Source organism: Epinephelus fuscoguttatus, linkage group LG3, assembly GCF_011397635.1.
Source record: "Epinephelus fuscoguttatus linkage group LG3, E.fuscoguttatus.final_Chr_v1".
NCBI classification, from domain to species: domain Eukaryota; kingdom Metazoa; phylum Chordata; class Actinopteri; order Perciformes; family Serranidae; genus Epinephelus; species Epinephelus fuscoguttatus.
The window spans coordinates 40,056,543-40,065,573 of NC_064754.1; positions in this window are offsets into that span (position 1 = coordinate 40,056,543).

Consider the following 9,031-nt stretch of genomic DNA (forward strand, 5'->3'; position numbering starts at 1 on the left):
GTTGTATCTATGTGGCTTAGATAAGACAGTTGGGCTGCTACGTTTTTTAATACTATGCATTACGTCATTGCCCCCTCTCGGTTTTCAGCCGCCCCCCGTTCTGTACTGAGCTGGCGCTGGGGCTGTGCTTACTGCTTATAACTTAGAAGTATTACTAAACAATAAATAAACAGCAAATAAACAATAAATAAAACCTGAACAGTAACATTTCCAAGAGGCTTCAAGAGGCAACATTACAATAAACAAATTGCATAGCTGCTCAAAAATAGGGCATACAAACAGTGTTCAAAGGAACTCACTTCAAACAGCTTGGAATTCACTGACCTCAATCATATAAAAAACATTGGCAAGGTGATTTAACATTAAACAACCAAAAAGTGCAATTTCTGCAAACTCTTATTGCAGCTGCCAAGACATCAGACAAACCTTTATACTTGCCTTTAAAAATGAAATTTGTGTGAACTGTTATTGCAACCCCTGAAACATTAGACAAGCTGTTATATTTGCCTTTTTACATTCAAAAACCGTAAGGATAGAGTCAAATTTTGACTAATCTGTCTTGAAAAGTGCTTGGGTGTACGAGAACTGCCCTACGCCCTCAACAGGTCTGAAGGACATTATATTATGTGTGTGCTCCACTCCCTGAGGAGTTTTGTGGGAATACCTGATGCATTGGATTTGGCAGATATGAGTGTTGTGATGGCATGTGGGAGTGTTGTGATGACATATGGCTTTACTGGGCTAGTGTTGTGGTGTAGTGTGGCGGTGGCGCCTGTGCTGCTTGTGGTGTATGAACTGTTTCCCGCAGGAAGGAAAATCCATCAACAATTGAGGATGTAAGCCTATCCAGTGTATTGGAAACTTTAGAAAAGTTGTCAGCGGCTCTTTTTTCTGAGGCCTCAATGATGTTAAGGACTTGTCTTTTGATATGCTGGTCTTCTTCAATAGCATTTTGCTGCTGAGCCTCTGCTGAAAGCCATTTCTTCAGACGCTCCTGGCGGTGTCCTCTTAGTTTGGCCTTTACAAAGTAGATCAGAACAAAATTAATTACAGCAGCATAATTTGCAGTAAAAAATCCAGTCTGTTTCTGTGTCTCTCTCTCTCTGTCTCTCTCTCTAATCACCCATGATCTATCAACAACACGTCAACAAACAACGAACCTTTACAACAAATTAATGAATACATGAAGTGTATGCCACAATGACACGAACATATCACACCACATCACCCACATCCGTCTAATGAGGTCCGACATACAGGTAACTAGGCTAACGACAATTGTATACATACGTTTAGAAGAACTCTCCTGTCAATCACTGGTGGTGCCACACTTCCATCATCAGGATCTCCTTCAACAGACACGACGCTGGCATCAATATCGTCTGATGTTGATGAGCTTTGAGGCGAGGCTCCGGGTCATCAGTTTCGACACCAGTGGGAAAAGTGGTGGTGGCCGGCGAACCACCCCATACCTGCTCGCACTTTTCAAAATACAGGAGGACTACTCTTCCATGCCCAGACCTACGGTCTGTGTCCACAGCACCTCTGTATTTCCCCCGAACTGCCTTAAGCTTGGTTGTGAGGACTGCGCGGGTGATGTCCTCCTTTCGATGAGGAAAATCAGTTGATGGGGTTGTAGCGCTAGATGCGTTGGGGGTAGTGCTCTAAAAAGAGGGTTAGTATGTCGGCATGTTCTCCTGTAATTTTGTAGCTTTGTAATCTAAAGTTACATTTAACAGGAGCTCTACCTCCTGGTCAGTCAGTTCATACGAATGATGATCCTGGCGCCATTGTTGAGAGAGAGAAAGTGACTCGTCGTTGTTGCTGTTTTTGGGATTCTGATTGGCTAACGTGAGCTTGAGCTTCTCATTACACTGCCACCTACAGGTTTGGCATGCTCTTGACAGCATATATACACGGGTTAGTGTAAACAAAGATTTTTTTGAAAACGGACAGGTGTGCACAATATTTTTGAAAATGGAGAAATATCCATGTATGAAAATAGCTGGCCACGTATAAACAGGGCCCTAGTGTCAAGTACTCCAGCATTTTCCAAGTGTTAATATAATTCAGATCCTTGCTGGTGTTTCCTGACCTTGCCTTTTGTTTAGCCCTTTTTGGATGGTCTGCCTGTTCTGACTGCCTGCCTGTGTACTGAACCATTTGTGAAAGTAAAGTTTTTCAACCAAACTTTTTTTTAAGTCATACACTTGAGTGCTCATTCTTGTGTCTTGTCAAAGGTTGCTTTCCCCTGCCTTAGGCAGCCACCTATATTTCCTATAGGAAGATCCACTACTGCATCCAGCATATAAATATTACATAAAATAACCTAAGAAAGATTTTTAAGGAGTTTAAGATTTTGTGTGATATTTCCATAAAACAGTCATTACCTTTTTGTCTGATATTCTATAAAATAATTGACGACAACATAATTGATATGTGGAATGTACAAAATCTACTGCTGAAGGAAAAATGGATTGAAGGTTAAGTTCAGATTAAAACAGGAACACTGTCTGAAATTAGTAACTGACAGACATAATGATTTAAAAAAAACTTTTTGTGTGGCCCACCCCAGTGTACAATAAGGGTCTCTACTTAAACCCACAAATTCTTTCACAGATACAAGAAGAGCCGGAGACGTACATTCAAGTCAAAAACTCAGTATTTATTATAAAAAAAGGGAGATTAAAGGGGCAGTAATGGACCTAAAAAAAAAGGAAAGAAAAAGGACAATCAGTTTAAGAAAAGGTTTTTAATGCTACACTATTAATAAATATTTAAAACTACAAAGTAGCTGAACCAACAGATTGCAGTATGGATGAAAACAAGCAGGAGTGTGGAATACACTACCTGTTGAAGAAAAAAATATCAGGCAGGGTACTCACCGCGGGGAGATTCTATCGCAAAACCCAGTATCACTTCACCACGTGCACACCGTGATCACTGCAAAGCACTGCAACACACTGCAAACTGAGGTAAATCTACAGACTAGTTTGTGTGCTCACCCCATTTCAGGCCTACCACACTGCATGCAAGGAAGGGTGTGTATATGTTGCACTCTGGAAAACAGGGATAAATAATCACACAAGCGATGCAGTGTTTCCCCCACCAGCGCTTTAGTGAAGTGAGGCAAACATTGCGCGCAATATCCCTTGTATGAGGGCGCAGACAAAAATAATCGATCCCCCATTCTGACAGATCTAGACCTCCTTAGTGGAAGACAGATTATTATAGCTTAGTTTTTAACTGTAACAAATAAAAAAAAACAATGAAACGAATAAGAGATTATGTAATATTTTAACCCCTTCTTAAACATCTGATGAGTTTACAGTTTTAACCCGTTTTTTAACTCTTCACATTTACTGTTTTTTAACTCATATTTATAGTGACTTTATGGTCTTTTTAAACACATCTCAGCCCTTCTTTTTTATGAATTGTTTCTTTTACCTATGAGCTTTTTAACTTCAACAGCATTTTAACTTATTGCAGATTAATATATTACCTTTTTTTAAACTATTACATATACCACGCGTACTCCCCGCAGATCCTCCCTCTGCCTGAAAAACAAACAAAAGAAAGTACAATATAAATACTCAGTTGGTTCTGGGGCACAAATTATCTCAACAGGAGTCAGATTATTACACGGAACAAATCAGACATCAAAGCAAAGATGGATGGCAGTAGTCAACTTGTGACGAGCTGAGTAAAAGTCCACAATCTTAAGAGTATTTAAGACATGTCAACCAGACCGCATGGCACTTCAGTCCAAGCAAAGCAGCAGTCTGGCACTTCTCCATCTTTGACCCTATAAGAGACTGGCACTGGTGGAGCTGACTGGCTCTATACTGTGACTCAATCAGGAGAAAGATGAAGGCTGACTCATGTCCTCTTCAGCATGGGCCTACAGGGCCTTCGTCAAACTGAGTTGAGAGGGAAAACAGCTACATCCCAATTCTGCACAGACACAGCAGTCCCACCACACAGCTACCAGGCCTCAGACAAAGAGGCGCTAATTGCTCTCACCTGACCTTATAAAGAGGGAGGGCTCTCTAACCCTACCTACAAGGGGTGGTGCTTCTAACCTAAGTGCCACATTTGGTTCACACAGAATTAATATTAATTAGATCATGTTCAAAACTGAACATGACTTGAATTTTTTTTCTTTTTTTTTTTTTAATGAGTTGCTCCAAGCTGTGCTTTTTCCTACCCATCCTCAGCCCCCAATCATTGCCGCTGCTTGACCTAAATGAAAAGGTGAGGTGAGGTGAGGTGAGATGAAATAAGGTGACAAAGGTTAGGATAAGATAACATTGCCTTTTATTTATCCCATGGCAAATTGCTGTGGAGTAGTTGCAATACAAAGTTACAGACTAAAACAACAAAGTAGAAAAAGCCATGTGTAGCAAATATTATATACAATACATAGCAAATATGAAACTATAAAGTAGATAACAGTAAGGGGTAAAACATTAGAATAAGCAAACAATAAGATGCAAAAAATAACAAACAGTAAGGCAACTAAAGGTGCAACCAATGTATATAATATATGTACAATGACACAAACAGGTCACCAATCACCATGGTATGCAGAAAGCAAAAACACTCTAGGTGCAATGGATTTTTTTTTAAATTTAACCTGCATGAACCAAATTATGCAGCAGTTCAAAAACATAAAATGTGAAATTCATATGCTTCTAAGCGACCTGGTACTGGTTCCACCAGTGACTTCATTATAGTCCCTACAACTGAAAGATATGCTATGATTTCAGTTCTGCAGAGTGCACACAATGTAGAGAAAGCAATAATGATTAAAAAACAGACCTGTGAGTTTGACCTGGCTGGAGGAACTTTCTTGTGATCATCATTTAATTGCAGATATTTCCAAAGACTGGAGCCTTTCAAATTCTTTGCCGATATGGCTGATGCTCGAACTTGTTTTTTTCACTACCCACAGGGCACAATTTTCCTATAAATATGAGATTTTCTTCCATTTGAATCAGTACTAATTTGTTTATAAAAGTCCCTCAGATATCCATATGAAGTGGCTTCAGCAGTACTGGTAGCTGTGTTGTCTGAATATCCATTAGCACTAGCCATGCTGTTCTTGTGTTGCCTTATTGTGACACCCATGAATGTGGTCACATTATGTGATTTAATTGTTTTAGTTTTTATGTGTTTATTGTTAAAGAAGAGCCTTTTTGTTTTCAGCTGTAGCTCCTGAACGAGCCTGTACTCCCCCAAATCCTGTCTTGCGCGCCTTGCTCTCCGCTTGCTCTGCGCCCTACCCCACAGTAGGCGCCGCGAAAATCGCACTCTGTGTGAAAGAGGCTTAAGTCCTGCAGAGTTTCAGAGGACCTGGAGAATGTTTTAGGATAGTAATAACATTATATAAGATAATCATATTGCAAAGATAATATATATAAGATAATAACATTAAAAACAAAATTAAATTGCAATACTTTTTCAAAACTTGATGATTTTACCTTTCTGTATATTTTGTATACAAATTCATTAAATAATTTTGCTTGTAAATGTTTATTTGCATCACGTTTATTATGGAAAACACATTATTTGATCAATTTACATTGTGCCCCTAAAGTTCTTTGTGTGCTCCTTACTTTTTCAACTTAGGAGCACATGTGCTCCTTGGGAAAAAAGTCAGCGTCAAGCCCTGCTGTTATATGACACGCTTGTGTGTTTGTGTGTGTTTTGGCATTATAGAGCAACTTTCAAAAAGACTATGTTGGACTTCAGGACAGCACTGTTGAGCGATCTTGGTGCAGTACACCTGTAAATAAAGAGCAGTCTCTTAAATGTCTCATTGTTGTTTTTCTATTTGAAATGTCTGCACACCTGAAGACGTTTAGGAAGGCATTACCCAAAACCCCAAAATCCATCCACCCCCCTGGCTACACCTTTGTTATGCAAGTTCTATTTTTCTAGTCAGTCTGCTGATGCAGTTTGTCCTGCTGTGACATCATTTACTTAATCTGTTTAAGTTGGATATGTTAGTGACATTAGCAGATGTCCTGTATTGTTTGTTGCAATGAAGTATTGCTAACGCATGCCCATGTCAGTTGTGGCACAAATGTGCCACAAAAGGTGCAATACACCCAAACTCACATGATATATTAAAAGAAGCGACTAATCTGAATTTGGTTTCTTTGTGGTTTAAATTAATTTGTAGATTAATTATTAAGGATATTTCTGACATGAACAAATTGAGCTTAAAAAGTGAGTTTAACAGGAGTTACCTTTTTTCTGACTGAGCTGATAAACCAGAAGAAAAGAGAGGGGAGAGGAGTGGAGAGCAAAAGCTGGACACAGAGAGAACAGCAGTATCCAGCACACACCACGGTCTTGTGAAGGGTGATGAGGATCACCAGTGTCTGAATAAAAAACAAAGATGTGTCCGTTAGCGTCACAAAATGCTGATCTCACCAAATCGTCAAAAGAAAACAACAACATGTTTTTTGGGAGTGTGGTAGCTTTTCTATGACCCCAGGAACCCCAAGAATAAAAACTGTTGCATTTAAATTGATTTTAGTGGAAGATTCAATTGAACTGTCAGAAAAAAAAGTTGGCATGATACATTTCTGCAAACCACAGATACAATACATTTTCATATGACAATGTGGCAGATACACTGGAACTTATCATTTTAGGAATGCTGTAGTTAACATGAAGTTAGGTTTAGAAACAAAAAACACTTGGTTAGGAAAACATCTGGTTTTGGCTTAAAATACCTGGATTTTGGTGCATTATCTCTGCTGGAAAAATAGCAATAAGGTCACTAAAAAAACAGCCGCTTTTGTTGTTTGTGGGTCGTAAACAGTGGTCTGCAGCTGAGTTTTTCTGCCATCCACCATCCCCTCCCTCCCCCCCCTAAAGTTCTTTGTGTGCTCCTTACTTTTTCAACTTAGGAGCACATGTGCTCCTTGGGGAAAAAAGTCAGCGTCAAGCCCTGCTGTTATATGACACGCTTGTGTGTTTGTGTGTGTTTTGGCATTATAGAGCAACTTTCAAAAAGACTATGTTGGACTTCAGGACAGCACTGTTGAGCGATCTTGGTGCAGTACACCTGTAAATAAAGAGCAGTCTCTTAAATGTCTCATTGTTGTTTTTCTATTTGAAATGTCTGCACACCTGAAGACGTTTAGGAAGGCATTACCCAAAACCCCAAAATCCATCCACCCCCCTGGCTACACCTTTGTTATGCAAGTTCTATTTTTCTAGTCAGTCTGCTGATGCAGTTTGTCCTGCTGTGACATCATTTACTTAATCTGTTTAAGTTGGATATGTTAGTGACATTAGCAGATGTCCTGTATTGTTTGTTGCAATGAAGTATTGCTAACGCATGCCCATGTCAGTTGTGGCGCAAATGTGCCACAAAGGTGCAATACACCCAAACTCACATGATATATTAAAAGAAGCGACTAATCTGAATTTGGTTTCTTTGTGGTTTAAATTAATTTGTAGATTAATTATTAAGGATATTTCTGACATGAACAAATTGAGCTTAAAAAGTGAGTTTAACAGGAGTTACCTTTTTTCTGACTGAGCTGATAAACCAGAAGAAAAGAGAGGGGAGAGGAGTGGAGAGCAAAAGCTGGACACAGAGAGAACAGCAGTATCCAGCACACACCACGGTCTTGTGAAGGGTGATGAGGATCACCAGTGTCTGAATAAAAAACAAAGATGTGTCCGTTAGCTTCACAAAATGCTGATCTCACCAAATCGTCAAAAGAAAACAACAGCATGTTTTTTGGGAGTGTGGTAGCTTTTCTATGACCCCAGGAACCCCAAGAATAAAAACTGTTGCATTTAAATTGATTTTAGTGGAAGATTCAATTGAACTGTCAGAAAAAAAAGTTGGCATGATACATTTCTGCAAACCACAGATACAATACATTTTCACATGACAATGTGGCAGATACACTGGAACTTATCATTTTAGGAATGCTGTAGTTAACATGAAGTTAGGTTTAGAAACAAAAAACACTTGGTTAGGAAAACATCTGGTTTTGGCTTAAAATACCTGGATTTTGGTGCATTATCTCTGCTGGAAAAATAGCAATAAGGTCACTAAAAAAACAGCCGCTTTTGTTGTTTGTGGGTCGTAAACAGTGGTCTGCAGCTGAGTTTTTCTGCCATCCACCATCCCCTCCTCCTTCACATGACAAAGTCAGCTCATATATTATGTCACTTTAGATATGTATGTGACATGCAATGTAATGTTTGTGGTTGGCAGAAACGTATAATGTTAATTTCTTTTCTTGTAAAGTTTTCATTGAGCCGAAATATATATACTGACACGGGCACAGACATTACTGTTTGTTCTGTCTGAGCCATGCTGACTGTCAATCCTGCTTGGTTTCAGAATTGCATTAAAAGAAATATCTATTCTCATTTGAATAATGTCTCTGGTTCATCAGATTTTTTTTTTTTTAGCTCATTCCATCGTGAAGTGCAACATGCAACCTGTCTGATCATGTTCTCTCAGATTTCAAAAGTAAAATCATCCAAAAACTCACAATGCATCAAACTACAAAGAAAATCTTGGGCGCATATTAAATGATGACTTGTAACACTTCAGATACATGCGGCTGCAGTTTGGGAAGAATTATTCATAAAAAGCATTATACACCATTTCACTCCAGATGGGGGTTTGTGATGCACATAACCTTCACATACAGTAGGCTATATGTTACATTGTTATTAATATAAGTCTGCAACACCTGGACAGATTTTCCTGCCACAAGATGTTAATTTAGTCGAATGAAACATTCACTGAAACCATATAAATATTTCAGGCACAAAGAAAATTCAGACTGGCATACTCAGTGAATATGATCCTTGTTGCGATGTTGCCGTATCTGTAAATAGTTCTGGATGTAATGAATTCTTTATCCTCCACCTTGGTCTGTTCAGTTCCACAGTAGTAGAGGCCCTCATCAGTGTGAGTGATGTTCATGATCAGCAGGTCATAGGATGCAGAAGAAAAGTTTCTCACAAATTGAAAACGGGGGAA